The sequence below is a fragment of the Anser anser genome (genome assembly GCF_964211835.1).
Source record: "Anser anser genome assembly, chromosome: 2".
Classification (NCBI taxonomy): Eukaryota; Metazoa; Chordata; class Aves; order Anseriformes; family Anatidae; genus Anser; species Anser anser.
The window spans coordinates 143,161,289-143,186,391 of NC_139721.1; the positions used below are offsets into that span (position 1 = coordinate 143,161,289).

Here is a 25,103-nt window from a genome sequence, read left to right on the forward strand (position 1 = left end):
AATTACTATTTAATTATTAAAGAAGATAAACTTCATTATAAGATATCATTGTATACATGCTTGCAGCACAAGGAGTAGACAAGAAACAACCAGGACTTAAAAGAAATGATTCATCTGGTAATGTGTAGATCTGAAGAGGTAAAATATGACTACAAAACCAAAAATGGTCATTCTATAATGTCCTAAATATTTCTGGATCTACTCTGTAATATGTAGTTTAATTATGTGAGAATCAACTCTATTTTTTAGATACCAATTCATCTTGTGGTAAAAAACACTTGTCAGTGTCCTGAACATATGAAACATAAGTAATATTCTACATCTGCAATGGCTAACCACTTTCAAGGAAAACAGTGTGATACTTTGACCATAAATGTGTTATCTAAACCAACTAAAAATATATATATATTTTTTTTACAAAAAAAAAAAGTCAGTACCTACCTCCTAACATGGAGTATTTACAGATTACTCAATATAGTAGTTCCTGAGGTAGGTTTCAAGACTCTCTAACAGAAGCTGACTTGTGAACCTCAGAGTTTCGACTTGTTTCTAAGAGCCAATGCAAAATTAAATTTATATTTTGTTAAAACAAATAATGTAGTGGACTGGTTTTAAGGGATGCTTGTAAGGTCAGTGGCACCCAGTGAATTAATGTTATCAGAATTCTTCTAAGAGTTTCTATTTGTCCATTAGCACTTTTCTTTAAAAAAAAAAAAAAAAAGAGGAAAAAAACACCTTTCACACCATTGGCCCTAACTGAAAGCCTTAGCTGTACAACCAAGAGCAACGGCTTGTCTACCTCTCCTGGATATTTACTGCCAGGTTTACTGAACCTGCAACTTCCTATGCAACCAGAGGCATTCATGAGTACTCCAAGGCTGACTGTACAAATCTTTTTTCAGTTACTGTCAGATATTTTAGTGTATTTAGTGTATTTTACTAAATATACTGGCCCCTAAAAGGCCAACTGTACCCTGGGGTGCATTGGGCATGGCATAGCTAGCCAGCTGAGAGAAGGGATTTTCCCGCTCTACTCGGTGCTGTTGTGGCCTCACCTTGAGTACTGTGTGCAGTCTTGGGCACCACAGTGTAAGGCCATAAACCTATTAGAGAGCATCCAAAGGAAGGCTACAAAGATGGCGAATGGTTTGGAGGGGAAGACATATCAGGAGTGGCTGAGGGCCCTGGGTTTGTTCAGCCCAGAGCAGAGCAGGCTGAGGGGAGGCCTCATGGCGGCCTGCAGCTCCCTTACAAGGGGAGCAGAGGGGCCGGGGCTGAGCTCTGTTCTCTGGGGACAGCGACAGGAGCCGAGGGGACAGTGTGGAGCTGGGACTGGGGAGGGTCAGGCTGGGTGTTAGGGAAAGGTTCTGCACCCAGAGGGTGGTCGGGCACTGGGACAGGCCCCCCAGGCCAGTGGCCACAGCACTCGAGTCTGACAGAGTTCAAGAAGCGTTTGGACAATGCCCTCAGACATAAAATTTAATTTTCAAGTAGTCCTGTGTGAGCCTTGTGTGTCCCTTCCAACACAGGGTATTCCATGATTCTATGATTTTACTCTGTACAGAGTATATACCTGTATAAATACCTGTTCTTGAAGTCAGTATCAGCCTCTCCTTTGTCTGACATCTGGTCTTCCGTAGATTTCTATCCCATCTAAGTATATCCCACTGAAATAACTGTGACCTCTCTGCAAGGCTTCCAGTTCTCACCATAAAGCCCCATGGACAGTACTTTAGCCTTTTTCCCATGCCTGTAAAATGCCAGCTAGCCCAGAGGCAGCCCATGCAGTGTCTCTTTCTGAGACACACACGTGCTGACTGGCCAGACAGTGCATGTGTTGATGTGCTGCAAGGCAAACTAAACTGAAGTAACTCTTTGAGTTTCCACCACAGAACTCTCCAAAGCAAGGGCAGTCCTCAGGGGGGATTCAAAGGGGAAAATGGCAGAAAGATTGACAGATGGACAGATAGACAGTGCACTCACATAAGTCTCACCTACCTGGGAAACCAAGGTAAACAGGGACAGATTCACAGCCTACAGTAATATGCACTTTAAGCCCACGTATATGTATCATTACTGTTCACTGCCTCCTCTCATCTCTCTGACTGATGCTCATATAATGAGGTAAGCATTTGATATTTTTATCCTTATCTTTTAATTAGGAGAGCATATTTCTTTCCAGCGACCCAGCCAATGCCAGTAATAAATGCAGAGTTATTTGTTTCCTCAAGGCCTTACAGTACTCACATTTCTTGGTGCCTCACAAATGTGTAATCTCTATTGCAGGATAAGAACATTACTGTCTTGATAGCACAAATGGGTAAAATGAGCTAAAGAGGATTGTCTGAAGATGCACTCTGCTTTGAGGCTAAGATTTCAAGTAGGTAGCTCCCAAATTGCCAACCAACACTTTGTTCCACATCACGTTGCCTATCTGCCAAAGCACCACTGCCCCAGCACAACCACTGCCACTCAGACCTGACACGTTGTCTGGAGGGTGGATGGGTCCAAGGAGCTTGGCCTCAATCTCCCTCCCTGCTTCCAGGGAGGCCATCTGTTCTTCTTGGTGCCATTTTGCTTCATTCTTGCACAAAATCAGTCCTAGATGAGAATTTTCATGTTTACCTATTGTTTTTGACACGCTGCCATTATTTTGTTCACTATACAACAACAAAAAAATCATCATTTCTTTTCTGTCAGGCTTAATCTCTCAATCAAATTTGAATGCAATTTCACAGGGCAAGTTAATGGAATTATCTAGTCGCAGCAATTTCTCCTAGACAAATTTCTAAGGGCTTCCACAAACAAAAAAAAATCTTAAATATTTTTAAATGGAGAAGGTAGGCAACCTAATAGAGAAAGGAATGTTCTTCCCCCCATAATAATATTCATTGGAGATTTCATTTTATTTCTTGTCACCTGCAGCTACCACCTGGCTCACTGAGAGTGGAAGAGAGTCCAGTAGATCCCATTCATCCTATTGAGTAGTATATGATGCTTTGAGGACATCTTTCTCCTCCTCTTTGCAGTGTTCCTGAAGGCCAACAATATCACATGGAACTCGCAGTTTGGGGTCAACCATCGAGCGAAGTCAAGGAGGTTTGTTATTTTATAAATCTGATTTCTGCCTTCCTTCCCTTCTTTGAATACTTATATTTTGTAAAGATTCAGAAAGAAGGGGGTGAGAAAACACAAACCTTAAAATGTTAGGTCTCGTTCTACAATTATCTTTTTTTTCCTTATAAGCTCTTTGTGATTGCTGCAAAGAATCGACATTTTTTTAAATAACCATGCTCCTGAAATTGCTCTTGTCAGTATGGAAGTCTGCTTTCATACACTGATTGCAGATATTTGTTTATCCCTTTCACAGACCAGCATGCTGCTAAGATGTGTGTGTACGTGTGTGTGTTTATGAGTTTGCATCTGATTTCAGCCTTCTCCTATTTTTAAAATAGTAATTTCCCTGGAAGAAAAACAAGTTCCTACTTCAGCCTGGGATAAAAGGCAACCTACAAGACACCACTCGACTGAATTGCTTTTTCATGTAATTCTGCATTTTGAATAAAGCAGCAGTCTAAAGGCCTTGCTGTAATGGAAGGTTTCCTTGGCTTATATAATAGTTCACGCCGACAGACAGCACTTCAGAGGCTGCCACTGAAATTCAGACAGAACTAGTTCAGTCAAAAATACCATCCGGAATAATAAGCTCACAACTTATTCAATCCAAAGGAGCCCTTTGGATTTTGGGAGAGGAGCCCTCTCCCTTCTTTTTTTTTCCCCCAAGGATACCCCCAAACATAGGGCAAAATCAAACCACCAAAAGGAAAGAAATAGGACTGACTTTGTCTTATTAACATGGCACACATGCGGCTGGCATTTGCAGAAACCTGCTAGGAGCAACTCTAAACTCTACAAATAAGTGTCACTATGGAAACTAATCAGACGAAGAGAAGTATGAAAGAGACTGCCCCAGGAAAATGTCTGAGAGGGATAAATATTACTATAAACAAATTCTTTAGCTTAAAGGGCCTTGCTGAAAAGGTTAAAGAAGCTGGCCAGGTGTCTCAGGGGCCTGGAGCAAGTTCAAGACTCTTTCTCACCAGGTCGGTGGCATCCAGGAGCATTGTGTGTCTGCAAAGGGAGAACAGAGCCTGCTTCATTCTTATGCACCCCAGCGCTCTTGGCTGGGAGGAAAACCTTGCTTATATCCTCCAGGAGGATGGCTTCTTGGCAGAGTGTTTTGCCCCTGACAGCTCATGGGGATTCGGATAAACAGCTAGGGAAAGTGGCAACTCAAATACAAACAAGAATTAAATGCTGTGAACAAACTAAACTTCTTAGACTCAAAGACAAAAATATGTTTTATTTCCAATAAGTATAAAAGTTGCAACTCTTTAATTTTGTAGATTATCTCAGCCACTTCTCTAAAGCAAATATCATCATAAAATTATATCTTTTCTGCAATTAACACAAGGAACTGTGCACACCTCACTTCTAGTGATTTGTAGAATAATGTGTAAGAAAGAAATTGTGGTTATTCAAAAGCAAACAGTAAAATTCATAGCCTCTATTGACCCAGAGCATATGTCTTAATGTTTAAATATACCTCATGCACTACCATACCTTCTTACATCATTGTCATGCATTATAAATAGCCAGCCTTTTGAAGAGAAGAAACGAAACCTGAAGCTTGTGTGGAAGCCAGTAAATGTTCTTATCCAGACTCATTGGTAAAATGGAGAGGTAAATGTGCTGTCTCTAGACTTTGATCAAGCAGCACCTTCAGGCTGCTATAACTTACTGCACCAATCACAGCAATGGTCTTTAAAGCAGAATGTCCAGCAAATTTTGGAAGAGGACAGCTGAGTCTGATCAAAGTCAGCACAGGTGTATAGGAAAAAAAAATAGATAAAATGTAATTATGATGAATACTACCAATAGCTACTTCTCAATTTTGCCTTTTCAATAATAAGTGGCAATAAATATGTTCTCCAATATCATCCACATTCACTGCTTATTTAAGATAGGTTTGGCTGGAGCTGACTTGCAGGAGAACTGTAACTGGGTCTGAATATTTGGCTCTTGGAATCACTGTGACAGCCTGCAACATGCAGAAATAATCACTTGTGACGTTTTCTTGTCAATGATGAGCCAACCCAGGGAAATTCACAGACTGCAGCTTTGAAAGGTTTATAAATTCTTTGGTTAATAGTGAAATGATGTGGAGGGAACTATATGTGAATTTTTAAGAGAGACTTAATCAGAAAGGTGATTAAGATGATAGACAGACTAATTGACAGACATTTTTCCAACTGCAGAATGAATAAAAATGGTTAGCTCCGTGGGCACTGGTAGGTGGTACCGACTGATCAGTCTTCAGGTGTGAATCTCCCTGTCTTTTGGAAAATGGGGCACATGGCATAGAGAGTCTGTGAAAGCTTTTTTTATGCCACGTCCTTTACTGGCAAAAGCAAATCTTCTCTTAGAGAACTACTCATAGCAAGCATGAGTAGTGAAGGCCTCCAGCTACTGTGGGAGAGAAACTACAAGAGTATTAAAGGTAAAAGGTTTGGTTCTGCATATATTTAACTATGATATTTATTTTCTTTTAAGTGAAACAATTAGTCCTCTTTCACTTTGTTCCACCCAGTGTTTGGTGTCTATAGTTCCACAAAATGTAGAAGTAGAGGTCAGGTAGAGAAAGCTTTTCTTGAAAATGTTCTGGTCCTGCCTTTAGTCAACCTACCAGAAGTTTGTGTTGAGGCCATCATGGAGGGAACTGTGGCCTGCCATAGCTTGAAGTGCTGGGTGGATGTACAGGTCCTATGCACTGCTGCATGCACTTGAGGACGGAGAGTGATAGGGCTGCTCCAGACATAGTTTTTTCCTGTAACCCAGTCTCTTTTTCCCTGCCTTTGATGAGCATTATGACACTGAGCTTGAGGGATATAGGGCCTCTCTACAAGATCATGCTTACAATGAAGTGTCTTCTTCGTGCTGCTGAAGTTTTACAGTGTGCCAGCAGTGTAGCCACTTTACACAGGAGAACTCAACAAGTTTATTGTGCCAAAGTGCACAAAATAGAGTTTTGAGAAAAAGAAAAATTGACCAAGTTAAATTCTTTGGGATTTTAGAAGTTCCTTCTCTTTCTTTATTAACTCAAATAATGGAAGCATTAGTTCATAACAGCCCTCCCTCCCCCCAGCCCTGACTTCTGGGTGTTTAATATAACTGAACAGAAGAGTTTTCTGCACTTTACAAAAGTGCTCCAGGTGGAAGCACTGAATACATTTGCATACCCAGAAGTGTGCATATTATTTTCAAAAATTATATCGGTGGTAAATGTAGGTGGAAAGTAGAATAAAGTATCTACTGCATGATGGAGACAGCACTTAAGAAGCCAGCTTTTGAAACAGAGCTTCTTTGTGATTTTTTTAAGGTTCTTGCTCACTTCAGTTTCCACACAGCAGAAGAACAACTAATTTAGGTAATCCAGGGAAAAAAAAAAAAAAAAAAGCTTTTGTAGATTATCATATAAAGAAGGTATGTCATAGACTAAAAGGTGCGCCTGATAACCTGAAAGCTGTTCTTAGAAAAGAAAAAGCTTTCCTTCTTTTGAGCCTGAGAAATGAACACTCTCAAATCTGCGTCCCTCCAGAGGAGCTTGTGCTGAAGAGGGGCACCATCTGGTGGATGTAGGAAGTAGGACCTGCCAAAGCAAGGCGACTTTACTCTTGTTAGCTGCTATATTTTCTTCAATGGGCAATGGGCATGGGGATTTATCTTTATATAGAAATCTCCCATAAAATGACAGGACCTTTTGGTCCTCAGTTTCCTATATTGTTACAGGAATAAGTTCAAATTACTTTCTGTTAAAGCCCTCCTCTGGCACCTTTCTGCATCATTCTTAATTTCATACAGGTATTGTGATGAGTATTTTACATTAGTTTGCAAGATTTAGAGTTAAATAGTTTAAAGGTTGTTAAAACTAAACATTTACATTGTTAAACTGTTTAATCAGAGGTCGATTTTTCTATGGATGTCTATCACTGGAATCTTTCTGTAGAACTGCAGAATTACTGGATACAAAAATTAAAGATAGATTATTATTAGAAATATTGTAGTACATATTACCAAAATAAGCTAACAAGAAAAGGGATTTTAAGTCTGAAGTGGAATAATTCTCCTACTTAAACCTCTTTTTTGTTAACATTCAGTTTTTATTCCTCTTTTTCTTTTTCTTCTTTTTTCCTTTGAAATCTCCTTTTTATAGTCACAAGCTTTTCTCCTCAATAATTTCTCAGGAAACTTTAGACATAAAAAGCTGGGATTCTTCACAAGTCATTTGATTCCAGGAATTTTGCCTCTCTGAACAATAGCATCTATCCTTAAACTTCATAATAAAACTTCAAAACACATAGATAGCTATTTCAAGAGAAGAAGCCTGGACAGTTTTGGAGAAGACTACTCATTCAGTCTAAATGAGGGAAATACAAATTCTCACTGTCTAAAAGCACAAAATTACTGGACCTATTCCTTTTTTTTCCTTTTTTTCTTTTCTTATCTATACAATCTATGCTAGAGGCAGCAAAGATATCTGGACTACTCATCTATACCTAAACTTGTATTCTCTTTAGGCTTTGAGCCAACTGTTTGAAGATTTTAGATGAATGACCTTGTGAGCTAAGATATCAGTGCTATTGCTATTTCACTCATGCAGTCACATGCTTTTCACTTAGCTCTTTCCTCACTGACGTGGAAATCAATCCCAGGCCTAAATGAAAACTGTGTGCTTCCTTGATTTTTTTTGCTTTGAATATACTTTATTAAAGTTATTAAAAAGATAGGATACCGTACACTGTACCAGCTAGAGGCAATTTTAGGGTAGACTTTTAGGATTTAGTATAGGAAAAGTCTTTACACGGTCTTTCAGCCTGCATACTAAGCATGCACTGTGCACATGTTTCTGCCTCATGTAAGATAACGCTGAACACAATGCTTCATTAAGCACATTTGCCATGTTGTTCTCAATCCAACCCCAATGTTAAAGTGAAGACTGCACTTGCATACCACAGTAAAGCACAATCCTGTACCGAAACTGAAATCCAGATCAGTCCAATGACAACCACCTGAAGACCAACAACAGCAGAACTTCACCGTCCTCCCTGCAGGACTGAACGAAGGTGGGAGTCATTACCTGCCTTCACAAAGTTTCAGAGCTGCAAGCCAAGACAGCTGTATGTGTTTTCTAGTCCCTGCAGGATTCAGTCTTGCACATTCTTATCTAAAATCAAATATGTAGCTTGCCTGCTGTTTACAGCCTCACTTCTCGCTTCTGCTACTCCATCACAGGATGGCTGTCAATCTCTTCAGGACTCTTGGATCTCCAGGGCCAAGCTGCCCCAGAGTTTGTTTCTCACCTGTCTTTTCCAAACACTAGGCTCAAGCACCTTTTGGCCAGCCACAGGGCTCAGCTAAATACTTGACTGTCACGCTTCCTTTCGGGAGCAGCAGAGAAGACAGTTAATGGTGTGACTGGTGACCCAACCATACCTTGCAGGATCCTGGCAGTCCGACGGTTTGAATCACTCCAAATGATGAACTTGCTTCAATCATGACCCTGTTTTTCCCTTACAAATATTTGATTATGTCCTCTATGCTGTGTCACAAGTTAGTTATTACCTTTTATTGTATGCCCATCATGCATTCCTCAGTTGGTTAATTACCTTATCCAGACACTGAGTATATAATCAAATTCCTGTCACTATAATCACACATTCAGTTCATGCCTAAGCCATATTACTATGGTGGCTATATTTGGATGTTTCCCAAGCCACACACAGTCATCATAAATCCTGTCCACAGCTGATATCTCAAACCCTGAGTAGTTCATGCAGCACTGTCTACTTCTGTCACCCCTTTGAGATTGCCATGCAAGGAAAGAAACACTTAAAAGCCAAACGTCTGCAGCTATGACATACATAAAAGTATTTAGACACAGAATTTATGGTCCTGCTTTCCTTTTTTCCCATTCCTTTCACCTGAAGCGTAGTCAATTTTGTAAAGTGGTATCTTACAAGCAGGAGAAGGACAGAGGGAAGAGCATGGAAAGGGCATGATTCAAATTCCTTCTCCATCTTGCAAGTGCTCCTGGAGGAGGCCGTCCCCCACATGTGGAGATCATGAGATCATAGGATAACTCAGTCTGAAAAAGACCTTGGGAGGTCTCTAGTCCAAACCCTGCCCAAAGTAAAGTCAACACCAACAGACCATGTTGCTCAAGGATTTGTCAAGTCTAGCCTGAGGAAGCTGCTCCAATGCCTACTTGTCACCACAGGGAAAGTATTTTCCTTATATCCAGTGAGGTAGGTCCGCTGCACGCAGTATCTTCCTGAAATACCAGCCACTGGACCAGAAATCATCAAGAAAGGATAGGGCTCTGTCAACAGCAACTACCTGCACAGTCCTGCCGCAGTTCCTGCATCCTGGCTCACTGACACAGCTACACAAACCTGGCACTGGAGCAGGCTTGTGTCCACCTCCTCATGGAGACATGCCCAGGGGTGCACAGCAGAGCTGCAGGCTTGGGTCCCCAACAGCCCACCCCACAGCGACAGTTGTCAGTGGGTGCTGCAGGGCTTTCTTCCCCCTCAGGCTGCAGGGTTGTTAGCAGGATGAATGAAATCAAAGCAATCTAAATCAACAGGAAGGAACTCTTGATTAAAATTGTGTACTTCGATTTGTTTTGCATTTGTGTGCCTTAGTCATTTTGCTAAAGAATACTGACTTTCACCATTTTGGAAAACACTGATTTGCGACAGATTATAGCTTTCATACTATAATTGTCATTTCTCTAATTCAGAAGGAGAATAAGCTATACCTTATATATTTACTTAAGAAATTGTCCTTTACTTCATTTAAATACTTACAGTAAGGGTACTCTTTTCTCAGCACTGCTGCTTTTGATCTTTCAAGTGGTTTTTTTGTTTGTTTGATTGTTTGTTTTTGTTATTGTTTCGTTTTGTTTTGTCTAAAACAGGAATGATCAAGGGTCCAGGAACCTCTTATATGAAAAGAGGGCAAAAACACTGATTTTTTCTTGTTTACCAGCCATTTCTATAGAGAAAAGGATACCTTCTCCCAGGACATCCATCCACATGGCACATGTCATGCAGATACACGACCCTCTCAGAGGTCATCTATCCCCAGCCGTATGGCTACACGAGCAAGCCTCTCTTGCCAAAGTACAACACGTGCTGATGTGATCATCCTCTTAGCCTGAAGCTCTCATTTGGTCTTTGCCAGCTTGGAATCACAGAATTGTGAATCATAGAATCACCTAGGTTGAACAGACCTTCAAGATAACCAAGTCCAAGCATCAGCCTGATCTACTGAGTCCCATCACTAAACCACATCCCCTACAGCCTCATCCACAGATCACTTAAATACCTCTAAGGATGGGGATTCCACCACTTCCCTGGGCTGCCCATTCCAATGCCTGACCAAATTGTAAGCGTTGTGCTAAAGACCAACATTTTTATCGGGTAATTTCATGGTTACCTCATTTAGACCATAAACTACTTAGAAGCTTGCCAAATTTTGTAAAAGAATTAATTACCAAGATGCATTCAGGAATTTCTCAATATACAGAGTTACTCTCTTCTGGTACTTATGCTGATGTGTCACTTACTACCATAGTTAATTAATATTGTACTGTCTCTGCTTGCACTCCCAGTTATGTATCACCATGTCTCTAAGGTGAGTCTCAAAGGTAATCACAGTCACTTCAAGTGCAATTCGAATGGAAGCTAGGCATTTCTGACAGCTGTACAAAATCCCTGATGACCTGAGGTAAGCACAGAGGTACCTGCAATACCACAGGCACACAACGAAATCTTTTCCAGGAGCTGTAGAACCCCATAGCTGCATTAACTGGTGTAGCCAGAGCACCACTGGCTCAGCTCACCCAGCTGCCTCTGCAGACCTGTGCATCCTACAAGCCCTCCAGGACTCGGGCACAGGGTTCATTTCACCTCACTTACCACTCACCGTAAAAGCAGTTCACACACAGCTCGGATGTACCTATCCAGATTTGATCAGACCAAGGCCACCCAGGACACCACTACAGAGAATTTCTTTACACTCTCCCCATTCTTTGGAGAAGCACAACATACCACAACACTGAATTCTGGTCAAAGCCCTGCTGTCCGCACCACTATTGTCATTGCAGAAAACAACACCGATACAATACATGGAAAGCCATGCTGCAAGCCTCTCCCTGACACAAGGATGTGAACCCACATCTCCCACACAGCTGAAGAGCAGTCCAACCAAGAAATGGTACAGTCAGAAAGAGGCAGCAAGGAACAACACATGCCTGCTCTTTGCTGCCATTGCCTGTTAGCACTGAGCTCCTGTGTAGCTGGGAATGGGTCGTGGGTACGGCTGTGTGGAGGGAGAGAACAGAAGACCACTAAGTAGCCCAGACAAAAAGAAGAAGAAGAAAAAGAAAAAAAAAAGAGAGAAAGAAAGAAAAGAAAAAAAAAGAAAGAAAAAACTTTTTACTGTCCCTCAGAGCCTGTGACTTGGACTTGTGGCTGCATTTAATTTACAGTGGTGGGCAAACAAGCAAACAAAATGTGAGCATCTGTGGAGGAAGATAGAACTTGTATGTATCAACACCTGCACTTGAACTGATGTACTCCGGTCAGCTTATCTCAGAAAATACCCAGGAGCTATGGAACAGCTCTAGAGACAGATGGCAAATGAACAGACGTATAGGAAAAACTTTCAGATAGAGATTGGGACTGTTTAATTGAAAGAGGGAACAGGGGAGAACTGAAAAATGTACAGAGGAAAAAAATATAATTCTTTTAGTACAAGAGCAAGGCAATAGACAGTGACAGCAGCAAACATAGATCTGAAAAAATAAAAGGCTTCTTTCCTAAGAAAAATACCGTGTATTAGTAGTTCATCGAATTAATTCACTACAGCAGGCCAGCTGCTTGAAAGATCTGAAAAAATGCTTGGACGTACTGCATATATTCAATAGGAATCATACACACATTAGAAGAAAAAAATATATATTTAAAAAAAAATGAGGCTGTAAACCCATATTCTTCAGGGAATTAGACTTATTGGGTTCTACATGGAACTGAAAGGTAATTGTGCAGCCTCTAATTTCTCCTCTGAAGCTGGCCTCCACATACAACATTAAACCAGGCCAGATGAACCTCTAATGTGGCTGCCACAGGCAGTAACTAAATATTTGGAACTTATTTACCTTGAGAAAAGGAAATGGAAACAGAGAAGAGAGAAGTAAGCAAAAGTGCACAGAATACAAGAAGATCAATAAATGATAAAGTGTGGGGGGAAAAAAAGAATAACAGTAAAACTGACAGCAAATTAAGTTCAGCATTATAGAGGTCAATGTGTCATTGGACTGCTAAAGTAAGATTCATGAGGACGCATGTGGCAGACTCCAATTTTCGTACTATGAATTGCTGCTTCTTGGAAACATTACAGGAAAAAGTGGTCAGTTTTGGAAAATACAAAGATATATTCAAGCACACTTAAAACCATTTGTCAATAATATATGTGTACAAAAGTACACCACCACCTTTTCCCATGGCTCAGCTGGTCTCTTGCTCAAGTCTTGAAGCTATGCACTATGACGTAAGAAAATAATGTAGCTTTTCTGTATGGGAAAATTTGAGCATTAAGAAAGAAAATGAAAGAAAAAAAGTTTCCCCAGTCATGTTTCTAAGTGGATAAGCCAAGATTTAAAAAAAAAAAAAAAAGGAATCTTATTACTGAATATTCACAGGAAAGCAAAACATCTCACCATAAATAGGAATGAAAGAACTAGGTGCCAAGATATAACAAACAAAGAGGAGGACAGAGTGAACCATCTGCTTCATCAAAGAAAAAGTTCAGACCCTGCAAGACTACAGAACAAAAACCTTGGTTGATAACAGAAGAGTTTTGGATTTTCAAGGTCTGAAATGTAGAAACCTCATGAGTAGTGGTGGAGTTTGTGCCAACTAGATAATGAGAAGATCAACACAGCCACAGCCACTGGCTCTTCCCAATTCATGACCTTCACATCACCCTGGGAATGAGTCAATCCATAACTGAATAATCCACAGGGTCCTCAGTCCCAGCAGCCCTTCCCTATGTGGGGAGCCCGTAACCCTCCCAGGGCATGTGGGAACGGTCCCTGGAGTGACGTCTGCTCATGCCATTTGGGCTGGGAAAGCCAGTGGGAATGGGAAAAGCAGGCCTGGAAATATCTAAAAAAAAGTCATGAGAGAGAAGAGGAGTCATGCTGGGGGAAGACCAGCTTTGTCAGCCCCATCAGTGCAAGGCAGCGGGGTGGTGAGGCAGGACAGCAGTGCTGAGAAGGACAGCTAAGCTGGTGGCTGGTGGAGGACACCAGAATAAGAGGAGAGAACAGGCCATATACACATGTGAGGCTAAGCAGGGGGAGAGGAGCTTTATTAAAGGAAGCACTCTGCTTCAGAAAGGAATTTGGAAAGATCGGGGAATCTGTGTAACAACTTAATAACCGTAAAATTTCTTTGTCATTAATTCATCACCTAGCACTGTCTCAGGTCATGCCTACAGTTGGAAGTCTGCTCTCCGATTAATTAAGCATGGCCGGCTGCATGCCTGGAAACTGCTCCATTTATTTGGGGTATTAGCATGTTATAAAGAGTATGAAATCCCAGGGGTAAATATGGAAAATACCACTAACTGCATTAAAGGGAGAGGATGTCAGGTGTATTAGATTAATTCACTACAACTATACAAAGGATTAGAAAAAAGTTGGTCAGTGCAGTTCCTGGACAAATGATTGAATGCAGGGCCAGACAAAGCTAACAGTGCTTATATTTAACTTACTAATGCTTACTTACTAATGCGACATCGTGTGCACCGCAGGTGACCCCAAGCAATTTAATCAGAACTTAAGCTCTCTTTTAAGGATAAAAAGGAAAATCCAGCCCTCACTGTTGTGAAAATAGCTCCCTGAATGTGGACTACTGTAGCTATATGAATGACCTGCTTAATTCTAATGTCAGCTAGCCAAAGAAAAAAAAAAAAAAAAAAAAAGAGCAAAGAAACAAAAAACCTGAACCTCTAGCTTGTTTCCCTAATTTTCCCAGATAAATTTCCATGCTCTTTGTCACCACATGGTTGCCAGCTGGGCAGCCGCATGACATTGTACTGCAAGGACATTCTATTTACTGGGGATGTCAAATGAAACAGGCGGTTCAAACATACTGCATGGACAAGATCATGAACTCTCTTAATAGTCTTCTAGCAAACAGAGACCATACAGACACTGGGTAAAGAATTACTACCAGTGATTAGTCTAAAAGCAGGTTTTCACAGCTCCCCTTGAAGAACAGTAAATAGCATCACAAATATTTTCTTCAACTGTGCACCAGAGAGGGTAACAATTTGTCTAGGCATGAGTGGGCTTTCTGAGAGCTGAGCTAAAGAGCCCCAAGGAAAAAAGAAAACAAGAAAAGGAACTTGAAAGTAAATTCTGCTGCCTAGACACAGTACCATTTTAATTGTCTTGGGTTTCCAAGACTGACATGTGAAGCAAAGGACTTGTAGGAGATTTGTGCATTTCTGGGCTGCAACTGGACACCAGGGAAAATTTTCTACTGTACCAAAAATTACACCAGTGTCCATGTTAGAGCAACTGAATCTTGTCCTCTGAATACGTTATATATGTGGGTAGATGTGGATAATTCAGTCCTGCCCATCTCTGAGTGCACTAATTCTGCAGTCCCCTTATAGAGAAGAAGGTTCTTGCTCTCCGTAAGGAGAGCTCACCCTTGTTTCTGTAAAGATTCTGTAATATTGTTCATTTTCTGTGCATATGCAATCTAACACCTTGAAGCTGTTGTGGTCAAGGGTATTTCAAAGGAACTGAAGTACACTGCATTTTTCCATCCAGTATATATTTCTTTGCATGTACCAGTATTAAAGTTAATTCACTATCTTTTTGTTTGCTTCTCTAGCTGGCTTAGATCTCCATCAACTTCCTCACAGTTTTCATTCACAGTGGTGAACCAACATAGGTATCATCAAATTCCTCTTTCTCCCTTTGTCTCTCTTCTTTCCAGACCACAAATAAATACATTAAACCCCCGGGGGGTTTTCATGGCATCTCAAAGCATCCTACTGTTCATTTTACCTCGCAAGGAGATGATTTTTCATTGCACTCTTTGGTTGCTGTCAACTGGCCAGTATTAACTGTTGGACGTGTTTTGAAATACAGGAAATCCTGATGTAAAAAAAAAAAAAAAAGTCTCCAGAGTAAACTAACCATGCCACAGCACGGATTCTGAGCACTTGTATTTCCATTTCAGCCACTGCTAGACTTAGTGAGCGCTTACTGGTGCCATCCAATCCCACAGATAAGATTCAGGAAAGCAGATAAGGAGCAAAGCTTTGTCTGCATCCAGCTGTGTTCCTGCTCCCCATGGCCACGGAAGTGGTGACCCACTGGTTCCCCAGCCCCTCCACAACTGCCCCCCTGGGTGCAGCTGCTTGGACCATGGCTGAGGGAGCTACAGCATCACTCCCAGCCCATCCTTCACTCTTGGAAAAGAACAGTATGGTCAGACCAAATCTGCTTCTGCCCTACCATCCCTTACCTTTCAGCCAAAGTGCAGGGTTGGAGCTATGCTATGCGCCACACACTTTCCTCCAACGCTGTTGCTACAGGCAGGAGTTAAAAGCTTCTTTCAGTGGCAGTCCTTTTGTTCCTGAGCTCATAGTTTTCCCAGCCTGGCTCACCAGGAGGTGCCCCCCGGGAGCTGACTGCTGAGGGTGAAAATTTCTTCAATTCCATTTCCATTCAACCACCCCAGCTGACTAATGCAATACCAAAAATTCATATGCACAATTATTACTGCCAAAAACATCGGAATACTGCCCTGTCTGGCAACTGTTTGCTGTATTTGTTTTTTATTCAGTAGCAATTGGGAATTTGGCAGTCATCTCACCATAACTGGTTCCAAGGGGCTATTTAAATAAGGGGAAGTACTAAGGAAAATTGCAGCCTGAATTTTCTCCTCTAAAATAGCCATTTAAAACAGACTTATAAAAATCTTCTACAGTCGGAATAGCTGAGGTAAATAACTTAGTTTCAAAAAGCATATGAATCATCAAGTTAAAAGTAATGCCAACTGAAACATTAACTGATCATATTTGTGAGCTGATTTGTTGGTCTACATTATTCCAAAATGTACCTCAAGTTATTTAGTGCTGCAAATGGTAAAACCTTCATTCATTATCTTGTCAAGTTTCAATGAGTTTTTAAACAGGCATCAACTGTATTCTAATACGTGACTGTATTACATTTTAAGAGACACTTGAGCGTTTTTGTGTATCCCTGACATGGACTGTACCGTTCACCAGCCATGATGCAAGACATGGGGGGAGTTCGTTTCATTCCAATTTCATTTCAATTGTTTTGCCAGCTAACCTCAGTGAAGAGATTTAGAATTGTTCTTTTCCGTAAACTTAAAGCTGAATATTTCATCTACAGTCTTAGATTAAGAGCTGGTACACACAGATTCATGCTCACATTTATTGGTTTTGTGTTGAGATTTTTCACAGGGGCTGGGGGACAGAGTTAACACTTCTGCACATCACAACTGCTAAGAAAAATGCATGCAATTTCACTGAAACCTTTTAAACATCTCGTTCACAACAATGAGAAAGAGACAAAATTAGAGTGTACAAGAGCATTAGAGAACAAGAAACTGAAAATTCCTGATTAGTCCATAAAAAAGGTATCACTCACTGAGAAACATGATGTGGACAGACACTAGGAGATTTCTTAAGATGGCAATAAATTGCCATCTTAAATAAAATTGCTGTCATATCAGCAATTTTAAACAGTAGATAGTTTAATCACATGAAGAGAAAGTTTGATCTTGCCATGCTTATATATGTTTACTTTGTTCTTAGAAATCTGAGTGGAGAAATCTGTAAACAATGAGTAATACCACGAGAAACAAGCCCTTCTTCTGTAAATTGAGGCATTCCTAGATTACAAATCTGATGGCCTTACAAAGATTTTCCTGTATGAAATAATATATTCCCACCTTTACCACAGATAGTTGGCCAAATCCTCCTCTGACTCCAACCCCTGACACATCCAGTGAACTCAGAGGTTTCAAATCCGGATTTGAGTCTGGAATCTTTTAATTGCCCTCTTCTGACAGCATGGCAGCTGGGAGCTTGTGGTTGCTGTTTTGTCCATCCTGCTTTACACTGCTTTATGGGTTCAGAAGCCAGACTAATATTACAAAAGGACTAGAAGTCTTCTCTTAAAATTTGATTGAAGTAGTTGGAGTGAGGAATTTATTCTGACTGGTGAGACATAATTGGGTATACTCCAGTAGTTTGCATTCAGAGGCAAGGAAAAGAGGAGATTAAGTAGATTAACCTCCATCATCTGGGAGATGACATCTCTTGCTGTGTTTGAAGTATTTTGTGAAGGAAAGATGGCACTGATTTTGAAGTTTATATTAATCAAATCTCTTTGATTTTGTTTGATGCAGCAGCTGCAGTGACACACCCTCGCTCTTTGAAAGGCTTGAGCTGCAAGGGCCAGGATTTAGAATAGCCCAGCTACAGCTCAGAAGTGTCACCTTCAGCTGCCGGGGGAAGGAAAGCACTTGTCTAATTTCTCTTGTTATCTTCTTAAATTTGCGTTAGAGTTGGAAACAAAGGTGGGTGGTTATACCCTGATAAAAAGGGTATATGCACCAGAGCAATATTGAGAATTACCAGAAAAGGTTTATATGGCAAAATGTTCCAATTTTACTGTTTTTTAACAATTATGGCAAGAAGTTGTAGATGAAATCTCTTATTTCCAGAGAAACAAATTTGCAACTCTGAAATTTTACTGGTGAAGTGACTACAATGACACAGATACACAAATTCACTGCATGAACTCAGTTCATCACGTTGTAAGTGATGTTGGGCTGTAACACTACACACATTTCGTGTGTGGCTCCTTCACCTCAGTCACACAGATTATTTTGGCTATGTTTCATCTTGTGTTTGCAAGCAGTCCTAAGGCAAAGTGAGAGCTCCAAGGGTCTGAATTAAAGAGCATCAACTTCTGTCTGAGCATCACCGACGATGAATCATCGTCAGGAGCAAAACTGAAACATTTTACAACACATCAAAGGCAAAGCTTTGCCTTTAAGCAATTAGATGAATGGATCAGTTTATATGAAAATCCCTTTTCAGCAGCTGGATTCTAGGTGAGAGGATTCTGGATTCTAGGACTTTAGCCCAGAGAGGCTTTTCTTCCCAGGAAGTAGAAGACACCTCTCCTCACCCCACACTGACCTGGTTCTGCCTGCTGGGAACAAGAAGCTTCACCTCATTGTGCCCAAAGGAGGTGTACATCAGCCGCGATCCCTCATTGAGCAAAGAACCAGAGACCATTTCCAGACAGGTCCCTCCAAGAGCATGGTCCCACATAGCTGTCCACAACCGACTCGGGCATTTCAGGATGCTGCATTTGCCTTGGGGGGGGGATTCTTCAAAAGGGTTGGGGCAGGTAGCTGGCTTTCCCTGCCGTGCTAATGAAAGGAGTGGCAGCTCTGTGCTCATTGAGACTCATATGTTCATTTCTGCTTCTTACAGGAGGAGCAGGGGTGGGAGCGGGACAAACCTTGGAAAGAAACCAGCCCTGCAGAGGTGACTCTGAGTGGATTTTGTGTTTTTATTTTATTTTCTTAAAGAAAATCAAAGCCCAAAGACGGATGAGTTTTGACCTGTTGTTATTTGTTTTGGCAGTGACTGAAGGGGATAAGGCAATTACCTGCTGACAGACTTTATATTTAATTGCTAAAAATCAGATTGCGAGTGACTTGCAGTGATGGGCAAGTACTTAATGAAACTATTCAGATCAGTAACTCTTCCAGTGAGAGAAAACCAATGAGGGCAACCAACAGCTTATTGAAGCTGAACCACTATTGAATCAACATTTATCTATCAAAATATCTTTGATCGCAATTTTGAGTTTAACTGCTCTATTCCCAAAGAGTTACTTAGTATCTTAAAGGTGGTGTTATTTTTTTTCTCTCTTCTGATCAGAAATCACCCCTAGGAAATCTCTTATTTCCACTTATCTCACTCTCCAGCCACAAGTCAATCACAATATGCAGTACAAGACATCAAATATTAGCTGAAAGAAGCAATATTACTGTAAATGGCTAGAAGGCGTTACTACAAATATCAAGTTTTAACTAGTAGATGACAGTTAAATCTTGAGAGAAATACTGTAAGTTTGGGACACATTTAGCGTTTGTAGAGCTGGTCTCCAGCTGAAACAGTTTCTCAGGAGAGACCCTGGCTAAGGTATAGGCACTATACCTACTTGTTAAGTAAGGGAAAACAAATACAAATATTACTGATGATTCTGTTTAGAAAACATGTTGAGATTAGGTATTATATTTGGGCAATGATTAACACTGTCTCACAATATATCTCCATCTCTTTCCCATGGTGTTACCGGAAGTGACATTGACATAGGTATTATTTAACACCATTTTCAACAGGAATGAGATTGCCCAAAGCTGAACTGCATCAACCCCAGGTCAAAAATGCCCAAATTTCTGTGCAATCCACTTGGGAATTTGCAGTTTGATCCCAGCTCAATCTTCAGCTTTAACATGACTGCAGTGTTTTTCCAATTAGCTGTAAAGTGAAATTGTTTTTCCTGCAGCCTTGCAGTCCTGAAGTGAGCCCTGGCTCCTTCATCTCCTCTAGCTGAAATACCGCCAAATCCTTACTGCTCTCAACTCCTTTCATTAACACGATTCCTCTCCCTGGCAAACAAGGAAGCAGCAAAGCATTAAAAAAACATCTTCAGCAACATGAAAGAGCAGGCAGCACTTTCCCTAATAAAAAACCAGCCCAGAGGATGATACAGCATCTTTTCAATATGGGATAAAGCTTTTACAGTTGTACTTATCCCAACTGCTGCTGCTACTGCCCAAACTCTGCAGCATATCTGGGACAATGCAGATGGGCTTGCAATGGCCCCGATACCACGTGCAGACCCTGAGCAGCACCGAGGAGCCCAGATCCCCTTAGGAGTTTGGAGACCACTCCTGAAGGACAAGTGGGAAATATTGAAGAAAATGGCAGTGGGGACAGAGGTCCCCTAAAATCTGATAGCTTTTCTATCTTTCTGTGGAGTAATGTGTCAGTTAAGCTTTTAGTCTAAGCCCAAAAGAGAAGACAAAAAAAAAAAAAAAAGGCAACAGTAAGAAAAACAGTAACAGGAACGACCAGGACAAGACCAGTCCAGCCTGAGTAAGCATAGATTATAAAAATCAGGTCAAGGATTAGATCTAGCCCTGCCAAAACCAGGATGAAATACTAAGTGCATCCACTTAGCACATCTGTAATAATGCAGCTGTACCTTAGCAGTTAGATAGTACTTCTGTGCTTGGCTTACTCTCTTTCTGTTAAAAGATTACACTAGCCATGTGTCTCCTCCATGTGATATTCACATATCTGTGTGAATATGCTGTATTTTATTGTTAATCCTCCTGGTGAAGTTCTCTCAAAGTCGGTTGTTGGGAATACTTTGTTTTTTTTCCTGGCACTTATTCCTGGCACTTTTTTGGTCGGCAGACCGTAGTAGGGAGCAGTAGGAAGGAGAGGAGAGCAGGAGGGAGAGTGATGCGATAAGCTGGTTGTTCTGCCTGGACTGAAGGTGATCCTATTACAAGAAATGGGCAGCGAAACGGGGGTCCCTTGGCATGCAATTGAAGCGAGACAAGCTGAAGGAAGCTGAGCACGAGAGGGGCAGGCTGGAGGCACAGCTTGGGGATCCCCGCCACGCTGCAGCACCCCCGGCTGTCAGTTGCCCACCCCTCCCAGCAGCAGCGGTCTGTGCGGTCAGGTCAGCCCCCGGCATCAGCCCTGACGACGGCTGGCGCCAAGAGGGACTTGGTGCTGTGGTTAAGACAGTTGAGCCTTGCCTTTCGGTTCTCCCCCTGCTCCGCCACAGACTTCTTCGAGGGGTGGCCTAAAGCGGGGTTTTCACACACGGTCGCTAACCGTAAGTTCCTCTTTTCTGGCGGCTCTGGGGCAGGAGGACCGAAATCCCCGACCCCAAGCCAAAAGCGTTCAGGGTCAGACCTTGAGCACAAACATGGGGCTGTTCACTACATGCTCTGAGAAAACAGGTCCCGGTATCTCAGAAAGGTCCCGTTAGCTTTTATTATGGCATTCCTGAGCTGCCACTCGCCAACACCAAGGTGGCAATAATAGAGTCACTTAAGTGTGTGATGTAAACACAAGTCATGTTCATAAAGACCTGTCCCTGTGGCAATGTCTCATCCAAGACCTTGATGATTTTTGTGTGTCTTCAGAAGACTTTGAATGCACTGAGTCATGAGGAATCAAAATACAGATTGTCTTCATTCTCTGAGTAAGTTCTTCTTTCTGCTGAAAAAAAAAAAAAGAGGCTTCCTAGATTAAAACATATATATATATATATATATTTATGTCATATTAATGTCATAGAACAACAGAAGAGGGGAAGAGAATCAATGTTCACTGCAATTCTGCTACTTTTCCTTCTCATTTCAGATCTTTGACGAAGCAGGAGGCAGAGATCTGTTTTTCCAGGAAGGGTTACACAGCATTAAACCCCAGAGCAAGGGCATGTAAAACTGACAAACAGGTGTTAGCACTATACAGATAATTTCAGAAAGATTACCATTGGTTACATTAAATAAACACATACATGTCAAATACTGTAAAACAGCATCATATATATCTGTGATACTACAGATAATTTTAAAACAAAGTTTATCTTTTTTTCAGAAGGTTTATTTTCCTTATTTTTTTTCCTTTTTTGTTGGTTTTTTTCCTCTTTTTTTTCTTTTTTTTTTTTTTCTGTTAGGTATATATGCTTAGTTGCAAGAATTAAGCATATCATTTCTCTTTCCGCACTGTGCTGCTTAGGGAAGCACCCACAGAATACAGCAGCACTCACATAAGTACAGGCGGGATCCCAGGCTTTATTCTCAAATCGATACACCCTATATGCTGCAGCATAGAGCTAACATGAAGAAGCCCTCTAAAACAAGAAAAATCAGAACCCTGACAGTGAAACAACAAACCTGAGCTTCTTCACAGTTTGCAGGACAAGTCCTTGGATTAGCGCTGACTCGTCCCTCAATTGCTGGAAAAAACAGATGTGGTTCAAAGGGGCCTTTCAAGGTGGCGGAGGTGCTGGCACCTGGCCAGCCCGGCATCAATCAGCCCAGGGGGCTCTGGCCCCGTCCTCCCGGTTCCCCGTGGTGGGACCTGCCGGGATGCTGCCCACATCCACGACTGGCTTCACGGCCCAACTGCCCGCACCGAGGCTCCTCTCCTCGTTGCTGGCTGCTGCCAGCGCTGCGTTGGTTGCATTTGCGAAATGTGGGGAGGAGAGGTGTCAGAAGGCAGTCTCACGGCGTTCCAAAACTTTAAAGCTTAACGCTGTTCCCTACACCTGGTGGAGTTTACATTTTTGAGAGAGAGGGAGAGATTTAATGCATTAATATGTTCTAGTATGAGTCTTTCATTGAAAATCAGAAAGCACTGCGTTTAACCCCCGAGATCCAGGTTTTAATGCTAACTTTGCAGTACTCTAGGGGTCATCCCTTGGAACCAAGTGAGATTGCTAGGCAGTGGTGTCCATGTTTAAGTAAAGTGCATATGAGCATTCAAGGTGTTTCTGGCCCAGCAGCTGCACACATCTCCCATCTATCTAAGTAAATATCTGTCACTTCCTTCTAAGTAGAGTGACTGTACCTGTCTGTTCAGGAGAACAGTGCATCTTAACTAATACACATACAAAACTGAAGGAGAGGGGCTGATCTCGTCTCTCTGGTGACAGTGACAGGACCTGGCATGGAGCTGGGGCAGGGGAGAGTCAGGCTGGGTGTTAGGAAAAGGTTCTGCACCAAGAGGGTGGTTGGGCACTGGGACAGGCAGTGGTCAAGGCCCCAACCAAGCCTATTTGAGTTCAAGAAGCATTTGGCCAATGCTCTCAGACACATGGGCTGATTTTTGGGTGGTCCTGTGTGGAGCCAGGAGTTGGAAGCGATGATCCTTGTGGGTCCCTTTAACATACATTATTCTCATTAAAAAAAAAAAAAATCACACTTTGAATAGGGATCTTGGATGAAATTCTGCTTGATTAAAATCACTGCAAGTTTTTGCCATTGATTTCAGTAAAAGCAGGTTTTCATATGTTATCATTTTTCAATATAAAATTCAAATAACAATAACAATATAAATGCCCCACTGGAATGCGATTTATGATCATGCCGTTTCTTCTGCCTGCAAATACTAATAAATTTATTCTGAAGCCTGGTTGTGGCAATTGCTATGACTTTCTCCTGCCAAGACTTACACAAAATGAAAGTACTCCCAGGATTTTGCAAGAGAAACATCTGGTACAAGTCCAGGTTATCACTGTGCAGAGAAATTCTGAAGGCTTTATTCAGGTCGTATGTGGTCCTTTGGCAAAACTTGCATAGCTAAACTTTTAATGGAAGCCATCTAAGTGGGAGGGTTGTTCTTTTTTTACATAAAGTTAATACACTTCATTCTTACTGTTAGCACTCTTCCTAAAGGTCTCAAAGCAAAGAAACCAGCATATGAAATGATTCAATAGGAACAAGCAGGGTTTCTTTCTCTTATAGCAACACAGTGGTTGTTAATAGTTTGGATTATTGCAGGCCAAATTTCACAAATTACCAGGGCCTGAAAAATTAAGTATTCTATTTCCAGTATTAGTCATTTTCTCTCATTAATTTTCTATTACTGCCACAGAGCACCCTTAGGTAGGAAGCTGAGCTACATCACTAGCTCGATCACAGCAACACTAAAGAAAATCTCACAGGAAAAAAAAAAAAGTTAATTTTTACAGTTTTCTGCAGAATTATAAGTTGTCATTTCCAATTAAGTTTCAAGAACTGGTTGTTTTGAAAATGCCTTTATGTGAATTTACCCTAGCAGAAAACAACCATCTCTTCAGCAAAAAACATGTGAACTGTTTCACCAGTCATATTGTGTTCATAAAAGTGTTAATTAGGCTTTGAAGTTGATGTTGTTATAAAACACAATAATATACGAAACAAGCACTCAGCTGAGACAAGGCACATTTATTTTTTTTTAAATCTCTTTTCTTCTTCCCACAAATATCTTTTTCAGGGTGGACTCTGTACATCCATTCTCCCAAAACAAGATTTCCTGTCACACAGCTGTGTTCACTAGACCCATCAAAGGAGTTAATAGATTATTAATAGCAGTTAAAGGTTATTATTTGCAATACCCTGTCCAAGAAAGAAGTCCCAGAAGGAATCTGAATTCCCGCTGGATGCATTTCATATAAATATCTTGAAGAATTGCAGCTCTGCCTTGTTCTACAAGACCAACCAGACCACTGCTTTCTTGGAGAGACTTCTGCTAAAACAATAGCAAACTAACATTTCTGTGCTTAGTGATAAATGGAGGAACTGAGGATGTGCTGCGTGTACTGAACAGATCCTTAGGGCATACAAAAGACTTAAAATCTGGCCAAGTCCTAAATATCCAAGAGTCACTCTAGACTTCCAGGACAGCATGAGCGAGGAACACAGACAGCAAGAAGGTGAGGCTTTAACCCCTTCCAGAGTGGTGTTTTCCCCAAATTTCCTCACTTTACAAACCGCCAAGTCTCACTGCACACCTGCATCACCATGGGCTCATGGTCCATGAGGATCTTGGCTGAGGAAACTCAGAATCTACGTTCCTGTACAAGCCCTGGCAAAATCCATGCCAGTAGTCATTCATCATTTGCATTCATCACCTTAATTAAATACCTATTCGGATGCATGTGCTCTGATTAACATACTGTGTTTTGGTGTGGAGCTGAGTCTTGATATGGAACAATTCTTTAGCAATGATTTTTCCTTGGTCTGGATTTCTTTCAGGATAGTGCTCAGCATGAAAGCTTGGAAATACAGCTATGGATATTCTGAAGCCCTAATATTTCATCCCAC

The 25,103-nt window shown here is 41.3% G+C and overlaps 2 long non-coding RNA genes across 2 annotated transcripts; one reads left to right on the forward strand and one right to left on the reverse strand.

The window, feature by feature from the left end:
- The first annotated feature begins 529 nt into the window (after positions 1-529).
- LOC310893982 lies at positions 530-9,597 on the forward strand. Its single transcript, XR_014579458.1, has 3 exons — positions 530-2,380; positions 2,926-3,099; positions 3,456-9,597. It is a non-coding gene; the product is annotated as an uncharacterized lncRNA (long non-coding RNA).
- A 129-nt stretch (positions 9,598-9,726) lies between these two features.
- On the reverse strand, positions 9,727-23,374 carry LOC310893983. Its single transcript, XR_014579459.1, has 2 exons — positions 22,191-23,374; positions 9,727-21,510 (listed from the first exon to the last, which is right to left on the reverse strand). It is a non-coding gene; the product is annotated as an uncharacterized lncRNA (long non-coding RNA).
- Between the last annotated feature and the right edge of the window lie 1,729 nt (positions 23,375-25,103).